This window comes from Ambystoma mexicanum, chromosome 3p (genome assembly GCF_040938575.1).
Source record: "Ambystoma mexicanum isolate Mex_15411 chromosome 3p, UKY_AmexF1_1, whole genome shotgun sequence".
NCBI lineage: Eukaryota > Metazoa > Chordata > Amphibia > Caudata > Ambystomatidae > Ambystoma > Ambystoma mexicanum.
The window spans coordinates 373,805,780-373,826,100 of record NC_090925.1 but is presented as its reverse complement, the minus strand read 5'-3'; positions in this window follow the sequence as shown (position 1 = coordinate 373,826,100).

Sequence of the window (20,321 nt, the reverse complement as noted above, 5' to 3'; positions counted from 1 at the left end):
GTATTGTAGAGTTCCTCAAGACCATAGAATCATGGGTTGATCCAGGGAATCGGGCACAACAATGTGTAATGATCCTTTTGGAGTCACACACCATTTGTACATTCAGAGAATGAAATTGTTTTCGGTTGCGGTACTGGGCCTCCATGGCATGTGGGACGACCAATTCCACATGGGTGCAGTCGATGGCACCAATGCAACCCGGTATGCCGCCAAGTGCATGGAATCCCACTTTTGTGTTGGTAATTTCCTGCTCCGAGCGTGGTAGGGAGATGTAGTCGTCTGCGTGCTGCAGGAGGGCATCGAGCACTTGCAATAGTGTCCGTGAGAACAGTGGCTGAGAAATCCCATGCAACTGTCCGACTGTGTGCTGGTAGGTGCCTGTGGCCAGGAAGTGTAGTACAGACACCACCTTCAGTAGGGGTGGGATGGCGGTTGGGCTATCTATCATGCTGACAAGGTCAGCCTGTGTCATGTGCACAATGGCGGCTATGGTGTCCCGGTCCAGACGGTAGAGGGTGTGGATCTGCTCATCAGTGAGGTTGAACGGATGTGCTCGGAGGCGTGGGATTGCGGGCTGCCTGCATGGTGGTAGTGGCTGTGCTGGCGGCCCTTGCTGGCCCTGCCTTGCCCTCCTCCTCCTCCTGCGTCTCCTCCGTGCGGCCGGTTGTAGTTGGTGTTCGTCTTCTTCTTGGAGTTGGAGTACTTGCAGTGCTATCATGTCCCCCAGGGCCAACATCGCGAGTCCTGCCGGTAGCATTTCGGTGTGGTTGTGGGAGGAGACTGGCTGTGCAATTTATGTGTTATCAGGCTGTATGGCCTCCACCTGTGGAGATTCATTCCACCTGTGCAAACTGCTCTCCCCTTTGGCCGAGCACGTCCCGCGCACAACGCTGCAATTCGGGGAATGGCATCTTGCTATTGCAATCATGTATTTGTACCCGATGGCCGTGTAACATTGGTTGATATGTTCATTCTGCTGTGGTCCCATTGTTTCACATACTATCTGTGCAGTCGCGAACAGACTTGTGAAGGGTCAGTGGAACGTAGTACTCGAGTAACGGTGGGCCCTCATGCATCACTGTACCGAGTTGCAACGACGGGCGGGGCGTCCCATTTGTGGGTGAAGGCAGTTGCCATTTTCACACACAGCCGCACTCGATGGATTAATTAGTGATTTCAAACGGCCACAGATGTCTCTTCGACGTGATGTTGCAAATGAGGAATTCGAAGGGCGGCGCTTTCGGTTTTCAGCTGGCGGCGAGGAAATGCCGACAGGTCTGACTGCTAATATAACGTACTATTGTTCAATGTCCTTGGGACAGGGGCCATGGCGAGGATGCAATGATTGATATGAATAGTATGGGATGCGCAATAGCGACGTGGGCGATGAGGCCGGACGTTCCCAAATACATGTTACTTCACTACACTGGAATTACGGGCTGGGGCACTGTGGATTTTGCAGGCTGCATAACGCACAGACTCAATGGATATTTCTAATGTTATGTGAGTAAATATTCAGGCGTTTTAATCCCGGGATGAGGGAATGATGAATGGATGCATGGGCAGGTGATTTGATACAGAGTTTGCCATGTACAGGGCTTCTTGGGATCTATCCGCCTCCCCTACGCTATGTGATGCAGGGCTGCCATAGTGGGACCATCGTCTATCTGGCCTTGTTGAGCCCTCCCTGTCTCGACGCGCCCTCAGACACTTGTGTCCATGCACGTTACCAATCCCATCTGATGGATTCTGTTTTGACAGACGCATGCACAGGTACACTCGTTTGTGATGGTGTTTACACCTCGATATAGATGGTTATGAGTCGCAAGTGGTTTTTGGGTGGTGATGGACCTTTGGAGTGGGCTAGCATGCATATGGCTGTGGATTTAGTGTGATCATTGAAGTGAGTTGTTGGAATGTAGTTCTGATGGCCATTCTGTTCTTTTTCTTTTCTTTTGGTTGACAGGTATCTCCTCCCCTTTTGCCACTGCCATCTGTATGCCACTCCTGCAGATGGGTTTTACTCCCGACACCTGCTGCTTCGTGTTAATCAGTGGAGCAGCATTACGATCTTATGGGACGATCGCCAATGGGCCACATGCCCTTACGCAGTACTGGTGGCTCGGAGCAACATTTCGGCCTTTCAGCTGGACTAGTGCCTCCCCATTGGGCCGGCCCTGCGGTTCTGTGCGCTTCCATGTTGCCTTTTCGTACGTGAATGTGGCTCTGTGTACCAGGATGGAACAGGGCGTCACACAAGTAGTGGCTGGTCATTTCTTGCGGATGCAGCCCACAATGGTGAAATGTGTTTTGGAGTTCATGGCCTGATGGCTGTATGGGCTTGGTGATTTTGTTGTGCATTAAATTTCTATTCTGATTTGGCCCGTGTAGCGTTCTTCTTTGCAAGTGATGTGGCATATGCCTATTTGTGGAGCGATGTATTGTGAGGAGATCTGCATTGGGTTCCAGCTTCGGAGTTTAGTTGCGTGGTACTGTACTGGCCGCGTTTGCCTACGAAGCCCGTGAGGTCAGGGATGGGGGCTGCCAATATGACTGTTTGAATGTTGTCATGCTCAGGGGCGGGGGATTGGGTTTTGTGTGACAGATGCCGGTCAGCCAGGTGGACTGGTGGAATGATGTGATTTTCGGAATATTGCTGGTCACAGGTGCCTGTGTTTGCGTGCGTTTCTTGGTGGGGGACTGTGGTCATGTCCATTGTGATGGCTTCTGTATTCGTGCCATCTGTGCCCTGCAGCTCCCATTGGCCCCTGTTGTGTTTTTTTGTTCGTTGGCATGCATGGGTGACTTGTACATTTCACTGGTTGCATTGTGGCTTCATTGCACCTACGGGGAGTTGTACTTTGTGGGCAGGGAGCGGTGTACAGGCACTCAGTGGGGCCGTTTACGGTTGATTCGCGATGCCGTACTTCTCACCATGGCGGAATGGTACATTCCGCCATGCTTGATGGCGTTAGGTACATGTCCGCTAGGGTCGGAATTGGCGTACCCTTGCGCCATGGTGGTGTTTACGGTTTGGCATGGCGCGCGCGTGCGTGCTTGGTGCAGTTGGCGTTGGCGTTCACTACGGTGTCGCTAGTGGCTTCGTACTTTGCGGTGACGGGTCATAGTCGCACCGAGCGCTATTCGATGGCGGTATTGCATTTCCGCCATCGTTTTCCGAATTCCGCCAGGGTCGTAATGAGGGCCAAGGAAGCCACCAGAGCCTGACAAGAAGATTCCGGGCATATACACGTGTCCTGAAAACAGTGTTCATTACACTCCAAAGAAGGGAAGCGAACACTCTTTTTTACCCAATCAATAGCAGGGTTGTGGTGTTGTTACCATGGAATACCCAATATGACCTGATATTGAGGAGCCTTAATTAAAACAAACGAAATCAATTCAATGTGTCCGTCTTCGGTTTTCATACAGACAAGGGAAGTATTTTGTGTAACTAAACCGTATACCAGAGATGTACCATCCACAGTATGAACCACCTCGGGTTGTGCCTTGGGTAGTATGGATATATTGTTTTTTGCAGCATAGTCATAGTCCATGTAGTTCCCTGTAGCTCCTGAATCGACGATAGCCAATGAGAAAAATGTAGCATCATTCGTCGTGGTGAATAACACTGGAAGACCGACAGGAGCAGAGGAAACACCATGTGAGTCCAAAGAAAGCACTCCCGGCGTAGGGACTCTGTCTATCGCCGGGATCTGTCGTTTCCCACCTTTTTGACTGTTTTTTTAGGATAGTCCTTCAACTGATGTTCTGATGACCCACAATACATGCACAAACTATGTGAACGTCGGTATTCGCGTTGTGCAGGAGTCAGAGAGCCCCTCACCGCCCCTATCTGCATGGGTTCTGGAGTTGGAGCAGGAGGGTTGACTATGTCCACTGGAGAGGGGGTAAGGACCGGAGTTTTACGTTCCCCTCTTCTTTTTGACCTCCTGGCATCTATTTGTAACACCAAGTCTAACAGTTCACCGAAAGAGGTTGGGACAACCGGAACGGTGGCGAGGATGTCTTTTAATTCTACTGACAACCCCTTATAAAACACGGCTGATTTCTTCTCTTCGGGCCAGTCCGTTTCAGCAGCTAGCTGATTGAATCTGGTGTGATAAGAAAAAAGAGAGGATGTGCCTTGACGTAGGCTCAGAAACTCCAGGTCTGATGCTTGAGACTTATAGCGGTTATCAAACACCCTATTCATGGCCAAATTGAGTTCATCACAGTCATAGAGGATGTAGCTGTTAGACTCAGGCAAAGGGTTGGCCCAAGCAGCCGCCGTACCCCCGAGATGGGAAAGAATAAAGGCTGCCTTGGTGGTTGAGTTTGGAAAAGCGGCGGGCCGACACAAAAAGTGTAACTTGCATTGATTTATGAAAGTCCGGTATTGCTTTGGGTCTCCGGTGAAGCATTCAGGAGGGGCCAACGGGAATTGTGTGGCCATCAAAACCAGGGCCGCAGAAATCCCTGAAGCAGAAGCTGGAGGTAAACCAGAACCTGATGCGGCCGCGCCCGCCATGTCTACCCCCAGTGTTGGGGAAGTTGGAACACTCCGTAAGCTATCGATCCTCTGGTGAATGGCGTCATGAGCCACCGTCATGTCAGACCGTAACTCAGACACTAAACGAATCAAGGCGGTCAAAGGATCGGCTTCTTCCATGGCTTCTGTTATTGTTACTCACCAGTGAGGAGAGTGCGTGAAACCGGAGAATAGAACCGTAAAGCCGGGAAGTTGCTTGAAGAGCTTTGGGTGGAGCCTCCACCCAAGCCTCCTCTCTGTGAAGGAATAAGACCTTCTAAATGATATGACCTCTTGCTGTCTAATAACCAGACAAGTGGACCGATCACCCAAAAGAGCGGGGAGAATGCACCGCCACGGACCAGGCTGCAAAGGAAAGAACAAGTAAGTGTTTCGAAGGTAGCACTTATCCCCTGAAAGTCTTACTAACCAATGGAATACCTGAGCTTTTCCCCCCGTTGTATGGAAAGTATGGCACAACACAGGAAATCACCTAGGAAAATAACAAGACTTAGAATCTAACTGGATTAAGCTATGACATAAATCAGGAGCTGGACAGGATCTTACCAGTGGAGAAGGACTGAAGGATTGGAGGAAATCAGAACACAACGGCAGGGATAAAATAAGAAAAAGAGGAATGTTAGTAGGATACTAATACCCGAGCGGCACGAGGGTCGCACTGGTTTCGGGATGGTGCACAGCTGCAGAGCGTCCTTAAGTGCACAAGCAAAACAAAGTTCAATCCAATGTTCAGTTCACAAAAGCAGAATAGTCTTACCACTGGTGACTGTAGAATGAAGGCAACAACCAGACGGAATGGTAGTTCAGGGAGGAAAGGTAGTTCGAAAGCAGGCAAGGTCTGGCACACTAGCGGGCAGCAACCATGGCAAAAATGTCTAGAAAAGCAGTCCGGGAGCAAACAGGGGTCTGATACACGTGCAGGCAAAGACAAAGACAGAACCTTATTCTTACGGAGTCCGTGGCAGCAAGCAGGGGTTCGGTACACGTACATACAGGAACAATGGCAAAACGTTAGTGCGGGTTCCAGGAAGATAAGCAAAGGTCCGGCACACGGGTAGACAGGTATTAGCCTGGGAAATCCAATAACGAAGTCCAGTAAACAAATCCGGGTCGATACCGTAAAGGATTAAAAGGTTGGCACTTGAAGGAGGAACTTCTAGTAGCCGGGAGTAGCTTTAAACAGAAGCAGCGCCCTGGCTGCAACCGCAGAATACATCAGTAAAGGAGGCGGGGCAAGCCAATGCGAGGCTCCACAGCCGAACTACAGCACGGAACTAGGTTTTCTGGGAAGTGTAGTTTCGTGTTGCTAACTTCCATGGTAGCTGCCACCGTGTATAGAATGGAGCAGCATTATGCCGTATCCCTTTGGGGAGCGCTACAACCCTCCTGACCTTCCTGGTAGCCATACTTGGGAAACCGACTGCACTAGGGGGCTTAGCTGCTAAGGATGCAGGTGGCAGGGGCTTCCGCACAGGACGAGGTGAACGCCGGCCCGTAACACACAGGAACTGCTCTCCTGAACACTTGTGAAGACATGCTTGCAAATCTTGACTCTAACTCTCCTGCTGTTCTTATTATCCTTGATCTCTACTCTGCCTTTGACACAGTCAACCATTCTATCCTCTTAAAAACACTCGGTGATACCCATCATGGGCTGGACATTGGATTGGCTGACCTCTTTCCTCACTAACCGCTCCTCCCAGCTACAACTGGGCCCTTTCTTCTCCACCACCTCACTCTCTACCTGTGGCGTCCCCCAGTGCTCTATCCTATCACTGTGGCCTCATTTCCAGTGTTATGCCGATGTCACACAACTCTCCTTCAAACTTCCCTCTACCACCTCCTCTTCCTCCTCTCCCATCCCTGGTTGCCTGATTTCTATCTAGGCATGGTGCACGGCTAACAATCTGTCTTAATGCCAGTAATACATATATCCTTCTCATTGGGACACCTGTGCCCTGTTTCCTTCCCACCCTATCTTGGGAGGATAGCTCAGGGGCAACATGGTCGCCTTGGAAGCAAAATGACACAGAGCAACGCCGGTTCGATCCCGCGGTCCGCGCTTAGAAACCTCTGGGTATTAAGCGCGTTATAAATAACCTATAATAACATGTATACCCTCTGTCCGCCCTCTTTGGGCCCTTACCCTCTCCATCCTGCAAAGCTAAAAACCTTGGGGTCATCTACGACTCCTTCACCCCTCACATCTTGGAACTTACCAAGAAGGTCCACTTCCAACTTCACCTCCTTAGAGGCATTCTCCCTTTCCTCACCTTTCCCCAAAAGCTCAACGTCTCCAGAGCTGTGGTCTTCTCTAGGCTGGACTACTGCAACAGCCTCTTCCTCAATCTCGCCCTTTCCTCCCTTGCCCCCTTCAACTGATCCACAATAAGGCTGCAAGACCTATCCTTGGCCTCAATCCCAGGGACTGTATCTCCCCAGCCCTAAAATCTTTTCACTGGCTCCGGGTAGCTACGAGGATCAAATTCAAGACCCTCTGCATCATCCACAAGGCTTTCTGGGGCCTGGGTCCATGCTATCTCCAACTTCCTCTGCCCCAACTCCTCTGCTAGAGCCATTCGCTCCTCTAACTCCAACTCTCTGATTGTCAAACGCTTCTCCAAGCAGAGAATGGGGGGGCAGGTCTCTCTATTCGGCGGGTGCCTCTCTCTGGAACAGCCCCCTGCCCCTCTCACTTGAGCCGGACCTCCTTAAATTCCAGAAACTTCTCAAAACCCTGCTTTTCTCTAACTCTTTCCCTTCCCTGCTAACCACCCCACTGCAAATGAGACTGGCGACCTGGTCCTTCATGAATCGCACAGGTTACCAGGCCCTCTGCCCAGTCACCACCAGTGCCCTCCATCCCCTCAGCACTGCCCTTGTGGGTCCCCGGCCTAGTGGCTGTGCATCCCACTCCTTGGGAGCCCTCTGCCCAGCACTTAGCCAGTGGACTCCTCCCCTGGAACACCTTTACACTTCCCTCCCGGGGTTACCAGCACTTGCCCATATCTTACCATCCCCCCTTCCTTCTCTCCTGCACTTCTGTCCACTGCACTCGCATGTTCAAATGTCACAAAGCCTAGCAGGCCCATGTTGTATATTTGACTGTTCTTTATGCATTGTATTCACTCCCCTTGTTTCCTCCCTGCATGCCTTGTGACGCTTTGAAACACCATTTTGTTGTATTAGGACCTTGCAAATGCTCAATACATAAATAAACCACCCCTCCCATCCCCGCAGGGTCAGGTTCCAAAAGCAATGTCCTTTCCCTGGCCACCTGAGAGGAGGAGACTGGGGGGAAAAAGAGGTGAGGATACCCTCAGGCTTCTCACATAGGGTAGAGTTAAGCGGGTATAATAGGTGGGGGAGGCAGAGGAGTGTGGTGGGGTAGAGTGCACAGAGTAATGAGGTGGGATAAAGAAGTGGTGTGGAGCAGTGGTGGGATGGGGTACAAAAGTGGGTGTAGGTGTGTGGGGTTGTGAGCATTGGTCGAAGGGTGTGAGGTAGGGTAGAGTAGTGGGCTGATGCAGAGTATATGGGCGGGGTAGAGTGGTGAGGTAGGGTATAGTGTGGTCGGGATAGAGGAGGTAGAGCAGTGTGGGGTGGCGTAGAATAGTGTAGTGGTGAGGTATTGTACAGTGGGCAGGGTTACAGTACTGGGGTGGTGTTAGAGTTGTGGGGTGGGTATAGTAGTAGTGTGGGTGATGTTGAGAAGTGGGGTAGAGTGTGGTGGATTACGGTGAGATAGTGTGGAGTGAGGTAAGGTAGAGTAATGTGAGATGAATTAGAGTGGGTGGAGTAGAGTAGTGGAGTGGGGTAGGGTGGGTAGTTGAGTAGTGAGGTGGGGTAGATTGGGGTGGGATATAGTGGACTTGGATTCAGGTGGGGCACAGAATATAGTTGGATGGGAGTAAGAGTAGAATTAGGTGAGTTAGATGGGTGGCAGGGGAATGGTATGGGAGATGGTAGAGCCGGGTGATGTAGGGTGGGAAGAGTTGGGTGGGGTAGGGTGTCTGGGCGTAGACTGAGGTGGGAGTATCATGGAATGGGATAAGTATAGAGTGAGAAGAGGTAGAGTGAGTAAGGTAGAAGAGAAGTTATAATGGAATGGGGTGAGGCAAATTGGGTGTGGGGTAGAATGGGTGAGGGTGGAAGGGGTAGAGCATTGGAGTAATGACAGTAGTGGGGTGGGATGTAATGTAGAGTGGGTGGGGTTAGAGTAATGATTGGGTTACAGTTGTGGGGTGGGTTAGAGTAATGGGGTGGGTTGCATAGTGAGGGGGTAGTAGAGTGGGTCAAAGTGGGGTAGAGTGGGTGGAATAGGGTGGCGTAGAAAGACGTGAGGTGAGGAGAATACAGTGAGGTGGGTGGCATACAGTGGTGGGGTAGAGTAGTGAAGTGGGGCAGATCAGGGAGTAGATCAGATGAGTGGTAGGGGTAGACTTGGATGATGGTAGGCATACAGTGGCCTGAAGAAGGGATAGAGTTGGAGCGTGAGTGAGGTAGCATGGGTATAGTAGTAGAGTGTTGAGGTGAAGTAGAGTAGTGTGGTGCGTACTAGGATCCAGTTGTTGGGCGTGGTAGAGCAGTGGGTGGGGTAGAAGAGTGGGGTGAATAGAATGAGTGGGTGGGCCAGATTAAAGGTGTAGAGTGAGTGGTGGTGGCAAAGTGAGGGAAGTGGGATACAGTGAGTGGGTAGGAAGAGATGGGATGGAGTAGTGGGGTGGGGTGGGGTCGAATGGGTGAGGAGTAGGTACGGATGGAGGAGGAAGAGATGTGGGGTGGAGAGAATAGTGGGATGGGGTACTGTAGCTGGTGGGAGTAGTGTAGGGAAGTGCGGTAGATAAATGGGGTTAGTAGAGTAGTGAGGTGACAGTAGAGTGTGGGGAGGTGAGCTAGAGTGGGATAGAGATGGGAGTAGAGCAATGTTATGTGTGGTACAGTGGGTGGCATAGAGTAGTGGCGTAGGGTAGAAAACTGAGGTGTGGTAGAGGATGGTGGGCGATTAGTGTGGGTGGGGGTAGGGCAGTCTTGGTTGGCGGTAGGGATAGAGTGGGCTGGCATAGGCATAGAGTTGGAGTGGAGAGTGGGTGGGGTAGAATGGGTAGGGTAGAGAAGGGTGAATGGAGGTAGAATCGGGTGGGAGGGTTTGGGTAGGAAGGGGGCAATGGGTGGATAGCTAACATGAAGACAACCTACAAAAATGAAAAAACACAGCAACTAATGTGCCTATGGGGGCACCAGATCATTTTGAAGAATGCCGGAGTGAGGTGGTGGGGGGGGCAGAGCATGGGGGCTTAGTGAGTACATGGGGATGCGGTGACAATTTCTACATAGGGAGTAAAAAGACATGGGGACCCATGGTCAACCTGGATGGATTAGCGACCCTGTTTGTGGAGAGAAAACAAGGGAAATCCAGCAGAGAGGCCTAACATTGCAGGGTACTAGCAGATGTTCAGGCGCTAACAGTATGAGGACATAGTATCTGACCATCTTTTGGAGGAGGACTGTAGACCAGAAAGATAATTGTTAGCACTGAATAAGTGAGAGTTGACATTCCCAGAGCATTGCTAACATGCACTATAAAATACTTACACAGTATCTGTTAGAGTCGCATAAGAGCTTTTTCTAGTCACATAAAAGTCATCCACCTAAAACAGGTAAAATAATTCAATGAATGATTTAAGCATATAAAACACCAAGTAAGATTCATAAGTGCAAACAACAAACCTAATAATTAACAATAGTAAAATAAATATAGCACATCTTGTTGAATGAAGGATACAATTTCATTCCAAATAGGCTTATGAGATAATGAGAGGCAAAGGTGGCTCCTGCCTCGTTTTCTACTGAAGATAGTGTTGAGGCCAGCCTGGGACTGTTTCTTTTTTCTGGGGCCTTGAATCCTTCATTGCATGTTCCTTTTTCCAAACTGTAGAAGTTGGAGTTGAACACATTCGCCCACCTGCCTGCCAGAAAATGAGCTCTTCCCCTTGTTCTGAAACATGTGCGAATGACAGGGGTGTTTAACTAACTTTCCACATATTACAGATTGGGCTAGTCGTAACACTCAGGGCTGGGAGAGTCTGATAACCAAGCGATCTAGAGGAGGAGAGGGCAGGCTGAGAGATAGCGATGAACCTGCCCACTTCTAATCAGTGCAACATGATGTGAGATATCTTCCAGTAAAAAAAAAGTTACTTACATTCAGTAACGTTTTTAATTTATGAATGCAGACTTTATTCTGCAGATGCTTCATTACTTGTAATACCCTTCCAGGTGTAGACTAGTTCACAAACATTTCATAGACTTAGGGGGCATGGTATGGCTCTGCATTTAATCTAACCTGTGCCAATAGAAACTCTACAGTCTTGCAGTGATATCACTGGTGTATATATGCTGAGCCATGTGCACTCATATATACAGGGTAATTCATAGAAATTTGCACAAAAATGGCGCACGCGGCTGGCGCACAGTGTCCCCGTGCAATACACTGCGCCAGCCGCATGCGAAAAAATCCTTTTCATCGCACAGCGTATTCATGGATTTTAGCCTCCGAAACCAGCCGTGGCGCAGAGTGGCGCAGCGACCCTGCAGCAGCACCAGTTACGCCCCCAAGAACGCCCTCGCGCAAGGAAAAGCCTTCAAAGTCCCCAAATCATCGCAAAGGGCTGCGCTAACCCTGGACCAGTTCACAGGGCTGGCAAACAGCAAACGCCAAGCGGGGAACGTGTATTTCAGTGGTCCGCGGGAAGTCCCACACGCGATTGTCCTGGGTACGTGTACATCAGGGGTGCGTGGGAAGTAACACATGCGATTCCATCAGTGCACGTGTATTCCAGGGGTGCGCGGGAAGTATCACATGCAAAAACAGCAGGGTACGTGTATTCCAGGGGTGCGCGGGAAGTATGACACGCAAAAACAGCAGGGTACGTGTATTCCAGGGGTGCGCGGAAGTATCACACGCAAAAGCAGCAGGGTACGTGTATTTCAGGGGTGCGCGGGAAGTATCACATGCAAAAGCAGCAGGGTACGTGTATTTCAGGGGTGCGCGGGAAGTATCACACGCGATTCCATCAGGGTACGTGTATTCCAGGGGTGCGTGGGAAGTATCACACGCAAAAGCAGTAGGCCGTGTATTTCAGGGGTGCGCAGGAAGTATCACACGCGATTCCATCAGGGTACTTGTATTCCAGGGGTGCGCGGGGAGCACCACACGTGAATTGCACGTGTGGGTCCTCCCAGGTGTTCACTCTACACCCTCCACGGCCTCTGCAGGTGGCCCACACCACAGGGGCCTACCCTGCACATGTCCCGCAGGCACCTCATCCACCATGGCCATGCCCCCCAGCCAACCCACATGTCACCTTGCACTACTGCCCACCAACGCATGTCCCCCTGCACCCCCAGCCACCAGGGGCACCCTCCACCAGGCCCCCACTCATGTCTCCCACCACGCCCACCCCCCAGCCACCAGGGGCAGCCTCCACCAGGCCCCCGCTCATGTACAACTCATGTCTCCCTGCACCCCCACCCCCCAGCAGTGCAGGGGCAGCCTCCACCAGGCCCCCACTCATGTCTCCCACCACCCCCACCCCCCAGCAGTGCAGGGGCAGCCTCCACCAGGCCCCCACTCATGTCTCCCATCACCCCCACCCACCAGCAGTGCAGGGGCAGTCTCCACCAGGCCCCCACTCATGTCTCCCACCACCCCCACCCCCCAGCCACCAGGGGCAGCCTCCACCAGGCCCCCACTCATGTCCAACTCATGTCACCCTGCACCCCCACCCCCCAGCAGTGCAGGGACACCCTCCACCAGGCCCCCACTCATGTCTACCACCATCCCCACACCCCAGCAGTGCAGGGGCAGCCTCCACCAGGCCCCCACTCATGTCTCCTATCACCCCCACCCCCCAGCAGTGCAGGGGCAGCCTCCACCAGGCCCCCACTCATGTCCCCTATCACCCCCACCCCCCAGCAGTGCAGGGGCAGCCTCCACCAGGCCCCCACTCATGTCTCCCACCACCCCCACCCCCAGTAGTGCAGGGGCAGCCTCCACCAGGCCCCCACTCATGTCTCCCACCACCCCCACCCCCCAGCCACCAGGGGCACCCTCCACCAGGCCCCCACTCATGTCTACCATCACCCCCACCCCCCAGCAGTGCAGGGGCAGCCTCCACCAGGCCCCCACTCATGTCTCCCACCACCCCAACCCCCCAGCCACCAGGGGCAGCCTCCACCAGGCCCCCACTCATGTCTCCCATCACCCCACCCCCCAGCAGTGCAGGGGCAGCCTCCAACAGGCCCCCACTCATGTCTCCCACCCCCCCCACCCCCCAGCCACCAGGGGCACCCTCCACCAGGCCCCCACTCATGTCTCCCACCACCCCCACCCCCCAGCCACCAGGGGCACCCTCCACCAGGCACCCACTCATGTCCCCTATCACCCCCAGCAGTGCAGGGGCAGCCTCCACCAGGCCCCCACTCATGTCCAACTCATGTCTCCCTGCACCCCCACCCCCCAGCCACCAGGGGCACCCTCCACCAGGCCCCCACTCATGTCTACCAACACCCCCACCCCCAGCCACCAGGGGCAGCCTCCACCAGGCCCCCACTCATGTCCCCTATCACCCCCACCCCGCAGCAGTGCAGGGGCACCCTCCACCAGGCCCCCACTCATGTCCAACTCATGTCTCCCTGCACCCCCATCCCCCAGAAGTGCAGGGGCAGCCTCCACCAGGCCCCCACTCATGTCTCCCACCACCCCCACCCCCCAGCCACCAGGGGCACCTTCCACCAGGCCCCCACTCATGTCCCCTATCACCCCCACCCCCCAGCAATGCAGGGGCAGCCTCCACCAGGCCCCCACTCATGTCCCCTATCACCCCACCCCCCAGCAGTGCAGGGGCAGCCTCCACCAGGCCCCCACTCATGTCTACCATCACCCCCACCCCCCAGCATCCAGGGGCAGCCTCCACCAGGCCCCCACTCATGTCTCCCACCACCCCCACCCCCCAGCCACCAGGGGCAGCCTCCACCAGGCCCCCACTCATGTCTCCCATCACCCCCACCCCCCAGCAGTGCAGGGGCAGCCTCCACCAGGCCCCCACTCATGTCTCCAACCACCCCCACCCCCCAGCCACCAGGGGCAGCCTCCACCAGGCCCCCACTCATGTCTCCCATCACCCCCACCCCCCAGCAGTGCAGGGGCAGCCTCCACCAGGCCCCCACTCATGTCTACCATCACCCCCACCCCCCAGCAGTGCAGGGGCAGCCTCCACCAGGCCCCCACTCATGTCCAACTCATGTCTTCCTGCACCCCCACCCCCCAGCCACCAGGGGCACCCTCCACCAGGCCCCCACTCATGTCTACCACCACCCCCACCCCCCAGCCACCAGGGGCAGCCTCCACCAGGCCATCACTCATGTCCTCTATCAACCCCACCCCCCAGCAGTGCAGGGGCACCCTACACCAGGCCCCCACTCATGTCTCCCATCACCCCCACCCCCCAGCCACCAGGGGCACCCTCCACCAGGCCCCCACTCATGTCTACCATCACCCCACCCCCCAGCAGTGCAGGGGCAGCCTCCACCAGGCCCCCACTCATGTCTCTCACCACCCCCACCCCCCAGCCACAAGGGGCACCCTCCACCAGGCCCCCACTCATGTCTACCATCACCCCCACCCCCCAGCAGTGCAGGGGCAGCCTCCATCAGGCCCCCACTCATGTCCAACTCATGTCTCCCTGCACCCCCACCCCCAGCCACCAGGGGCACCCTCCACCAGGCCCCCACTCATGTCTACCACCACCCCCACCCCCCAGCCACCAGGGGCAGCCTACACCAGGACCCCACTCAGGTCCCCTATCACCCCCACCCCCCAGCAGTGCAGGGGCACCCTCCACCAGGCCCCCACTCATGTCCAACTCATGTCTCCCTGCACCCCCACCCCCCAGCCACCAGGGGCACCCTCCACCAGGCACCCACTCATGTCTCCCATCATCCCCACCCCCCAGCAGTGCAGGGGCGGCCTCCACCAGGCCCCACTCATGTCTACCACCACCCCCAGCCACCAGGGGCACACTCCACCAGGCCCCCACTCATGTCTCCCACCACCCCCACCCCCCAGCAGTGCAGGGGCAGCCTCCACCAGGCCCACACTCATGTCTCCCATCACCCCCACCCCCCAGCATCCAGGGGCAGCCTCCACCAGGCCCCCACTCATGTCTCCCACCACCCCCGTCCCCCAGCAGTGCAGGGGCAGCCTCCACCAGGCCCCCACTCATGTCTCCCACCACCCCCACCACCAGTAGTGCAGGGGCAGCCTCCACCAGGCCCCCACTCATGTCTCCCACAACCCCCACCCCCCAGCCACCAGGGGCACCCTCCACCAGGCCCCCACTCATATCTCCCACCCCCCAGCCACCAGGGGCACCCTCCACCAGGCCCCCACTCATGTCCTCTATCACCCCCACCCCCCAGCAGTGCAGGGGCAGCCTCCACCAGGCCCCCACTCATGTCTCCCATCACCCCCACGCCCCAGCCACCAGGGGCACCCTCCACCAGGCCCCCACTCATGTCTACCATCACCCCACCCCCCAGCAGTGCAGGGGCAGCCTCCACCAGGCCCCCACTCATGTCTCCCACCACCCCCACCCCCCAGCCACCAGGGGCACCCTCCACCAGGCCCCCACTCATGTCCCCTATCACCCCCAGCAGTGCAGGGGCAGCCTCCACCAGGCCCCCACTCATGTCCAACTCATGTCTCCCACCACCCCCACCCCCCAGCCACTAGGGGCAGCCTCCACCAGGCCCCCACTCATGTCCAACTCATGTCTCCCTGCACCCCCACCCCCCCAGCAGTGCAGGGGCACCCTCCACCAGGCCCACACTCATGTCTACCACCACCCCCACCCGCCAGCAGTGCAGGGGCAGCCTCCACCAGGCCCCCACTCATGTCCCCTATCACCCCCACCCCCCAGCAGTGCAGGGGCAGCATCCACCAGGCCCCCACTCATGTCCCCTATCACCCCCAACCCCCAGCAGTGCAGGGGCAGCCTCCACCAGGCCCCCACTCATGTCTCCCATCACCCCCACCCCCCAACATCCAGGGGCAGCCTCCACCAGGCCCCCACTCATGTCTCTCACCACCCCCATCCCCCAGCCACCAGGGGCAGCCTCCACCAGGCCCCCACTCATGTCTCCCACCACCCCCACCCCCCAGCCACCAGGGGCACCCTCCACCAGGCCCCCAACCATGTCTCCCACCACCCCCACCCCCCAGCCACCAGGTGCACCCTCCACCAGGCCCCCACTCATGTCCCCTATCACCCCCACCCCCCAGCAGTGCAGGGGCAGCCTCCACCAGGCCCCCACTCATGTCCAACTCATGTCTCCCTGCACCCCACCCCCCAGCCACCAGTGGCACCCTCCACCAGGCCCCCACTCATGTCTACAACCACCCCCACCCCCCAGCCACCAGGGGCAGCCTCCACCAGGCCCCCACTCATGTCCCCTATCACCCCCACCCCGCAGCACTGCAGGGGCACCCTCACCAGGCCCCCACTCATGTCCAACTCATGTCTCCCTGCACCCCCATCCCCCAGCAGTGCAGGGGCAGCCTCCACCAGGCCCCCACTCATGTCTCCCACCACCCCCACCCCCCAGCCACCAGGGGCACCCTCAACCAGGCCCCCACTCATGTCCCCTATCACCCCCACACCCCAGCAGTGCAGGGGCAGCCTCCACCAGGCCCCCACTCATGTCCCCTATCACCCCACCTCCCAGCAGTGCAGGGGCAGCCTCCACCAGGCCCCCACTCATGTCTACCATCACCCCCGCCCCCCAGCATCCAGGGGCAGCCTCCACCAGGCCCCCACTCATGTCTCCCACCACCCGCACCCCCCAGCCACCAGGGGCACCCTCCACCAGGCCCCCACTCATGTCTCCCACCACCCCCACCCCCCAGCCACCAGGGGCACCCTCCACCAGGCCCCCACTCATGTCTACCATCACCCCCACCCCCCAGCAATGCAGGGGCAGCCTCCACCAGGCCCCCACTCATGTCCAACTCATGTCTCCCTGCACCCCCACCCCCCAGGGGCACCCTCCACCAGGCCCCCACTCATGTCTCCCACCACCCCCGTCCCCCAGCAGTGCAGGGGCAGCCTCCACCAGGCCCCCACTCATGTCTCCCACCACCCCCACCACCAGTAGTGCAGGGGCAGCCTCCACCAGGCCCCCACTCATGTCTCCCACCACCCCCACCCCCCAGCCACCAGGGGCACCCTCCACCAGGCCCCCACTCATATCTCCCACCCCCCAGCCACCAGGGGCACCCTCCACCAGGCCCCCACTCATGTCCTTTATCACCCCCACCCCCCAGCAGTGCAGGGGCAGCCTCCACCAGGCCCCCACTCATGTCTCCCATCACCCCCACGCCCCAGCCACCAGGGGCACCCTCCACCAGGCCCCCACTCATGTCTACCATCACCCCCACCCCCAAGCAGTGCAGGGGCAGCCTCCACCAGGCCCCCACTCATGTCTCCCACCACCCCCACCCCCCAGCCACCAGGGGCACCCTCCACCAGGCCCCCACTCATGTCCCCTATCACCCCCAGCAGTGCAGGGGCAGCCTCCACCAGGCCCCCACTTATGTCCAACTCATGTCTCCCACCACCCCCACCCCCCAGCCACTAGGGGCAGCCTCCACCAGGCCCCCACTCATGTCCAACTCATGTCTCCCTGCACCCCCACCCCCCCCAGCAGTGCAGGGGCACCCTCCACCAGGCCCACACTCATGTCTACCACCACCCCCACCCGCCAGCAGTGCAGGGGCAGCCTCCACCAGGCCCCCACTCATGTCCCCTATCACCCCCACCCCCCAGCAGTGCAGGGGCAGCATCCACCAGGCCCCCACTCATGTCCCCTATCACCCCCACCCCCCAGCAGTGCAGGGGCAGCCTCCACCAGGCCCCCACTCATGTCTCCCATCACCCCCACCCCCCAACATCCAGGGGCAGCCTCCACCAGGCCCCCACTCATGTCTCTCACCACCCCCACCCCCCAGCCACCAGGGGCACCCTCCACCAGGCCCCCAACCATGTCTCCCACCACCCCCACCCCCCAGCCACCAGGTGCACCCTCCACCAGGCCCCCACGCATGTCCCCTATCACCCCCACCCCCCAGCAGTGCAGGGGCAGCCTCCACCAGGCCCCCACTCATGTCCAACTCATGTCTCCCTGCACCCCACCCCCCAGCCACCAGGGGCACCCTCCACCAGGCCCCCACTCATGTCTACAACCACCCCACCCCCCAGCCACCAGGGGCAGCCTCCACCAGGCCCCCACTCATGTCCCCTATCACCCCCACCCCGCAGCACTGCAGGGGCACCCTCACCAGGCCCCCACTCATGTCCAACTCATGTCTCCCTGCACCCCCATCCCCCAGCAGTGCAGGGGCAGCCTCCACCAGGCCCCCACTCATGTCTCCCACCACCCCCACCCCCCAGCCACCAGGGGCACCCTCAACCAGGCCCCCACTCATGTCCCCTATCACCCCCACACCCCAGCAGTGCAGGGGCAGCCTCCACCAGGCCCCCACTCATGTCCCCTATCACCCCACCTCCCAGCAGTGCAGGGGCAGCCTCCACCAGGCCCCCACTCATGTCTACCATCACCCCCGCCCCCCAGCATCCAGGGGCAGCCTCCACCAGGCCCCCACTCATGTCTCCCACCACCCGCACCCCCCAGCCACCAGGGGCACCCTCCACCAGGCCCCCACTCATGTCTCCCACCACCCCCACCCCCCAGCCACCAGGGGCACCCTCCACCAGGCCCCCACTCATGTCTACCATCACCCCCACCCCCCAGCAATGCAGGGGCAGCCTCCACCAGGCCCCCACTCATGTCCAACTCATGTCTCCCTGCACCCCCACCCCCCAGCCACCAGGGGCACCCTCCACCAGGCCCCCACTCATGTCTACCACCACCCCCACCCCCCAGCCACCAGGGGCAGTCTACACCAGGCCCCCACTCAGGTCCCCTATCACCCCCACCCCCCAGCAGTGCAGGGGCACCCTCCACCAGGCCCCCACTCATGTCCAACTCATGTCTCCCTGAACCCCCACCCCCCAGCCACCAGGGGCACCCTCCACCAGGCACCCACTCACGTCTCCCATCACCCCCATCCCCCGGCAGTGCAGGGGCGGCCTCCACCAGGCCCCCACTCATGTCTACCACCACCCCCAGCCACCAGCCACCAGGGGCACCCTCCACCAGGCCCCCACTCATGTCTCCCACCACCCCCAGCAGTGCAGGGGCAGCCTCCACCAGGCCCACACTCATGTCTCCCATCACCCCACCCCCCAGCATCCAGGGGCAGCCTCCACCAGGCCCCCACTCATGTCTCCCACCACCCCCACCCCCCAGCAGTGCAGGGGCAGCCTCCACCAGGCCCCCACTCATGTCTCCCACCACCCCCACCCCCAGTAGTGCAGGGGCAGCCTCCACCAGGCCCCCACTCATGTCTACCACCACCCCCACCCCCCAGCCACCAGGGGCACCCTCCACCAGGCCCCCACTCATGTCTACCACCACCCCCAGCCACCAGGGGCAGCCTCCACCAGGCCCCCACTCATGTCCTCTATCACCCCCACCCCCCAGCAGTGCAGGGGCAGCCTCCACCAGGCCCCCACTCATGTCTCCCATCACCCCCACGCCCCAGCCACCAGGGGCACCCTCCACCAGGCCCCCACTCATGTCTACCATCACCCCCACCCCCCAGCAGTGCAGGGGCAGCCTCCACCAGGCCCCCACTCATGTCTCCCACCACCCCCACCCCCCAGCCACCAGGGGCACCCTCCACCAGGCCCCCACTCATGTCTACCATCACCCCCACCCCCCAGCAATGCAGGGGCAGCCTCCACCAGGCCCCCACTCATGTCCAACTCATGTCTCCCTGCACCCCCACCCCCCAGCCACCAGGGGCACCCTCCACCAGGCCCCCACTCCTGTCTACCACCACCCCCACCCCCCAGCCACCAGGGGCAGCCTACACCAGGCCCCCACTCAGGTCCCCTATCACCCCCACCCCCCAGCAGTGCAGGGGAACCCTCCACCAGGCCCCCACTCATGTCCAACTCATGTCTCCCGGAACCCCCACCCCCCAGCCACCAGGGGCACCCTCCACCAGGCACCCACTCATGTCTCCCATCACCCCCACCCCCCAGCATCCAGGGGCAGCCTCCACCAGGCCCCCACTCATGTCTCCCACCACCCCCACCCCCCAGCAGTGCAGGGGCAGCCTCCACCAGGCCCCCACTCATGTCTCCCACCACCCCCACCCCCAGTAGTGCAGGGGCAGCCTCCACCAGGCCCCCACTCATGTCTCCCACCACCCCCACCCCGCAGCCACCAGGGGCACCCTCCACCAGGCCCCCACTCATGTCTCCCACCACCCCCACCCCCCAGCCACCAGGGGCATCCTCCACCAGGCCCCCACTCATGTCTACCATCACCCCCACCCCCCAGCAGTGCAGGGGCAGCCTCCACCAGGCCCCCAGTCATGTCCAACTCATGTCTCCCTGCACCCCCACCCCCCAGCCACCAGGGGCACCCTCCACCAGGCCCCCACTCATGTCTACCATCACCCCCACCCCCCAGCAGTGCAGGGGCAGCCTCCACCAAGCCCCCACTCATGTCTCCCACCACCCCCACACCCCAGCCACCAGGGGCACCCTCCACCAGGCCCCCACTCATGTCTACCATC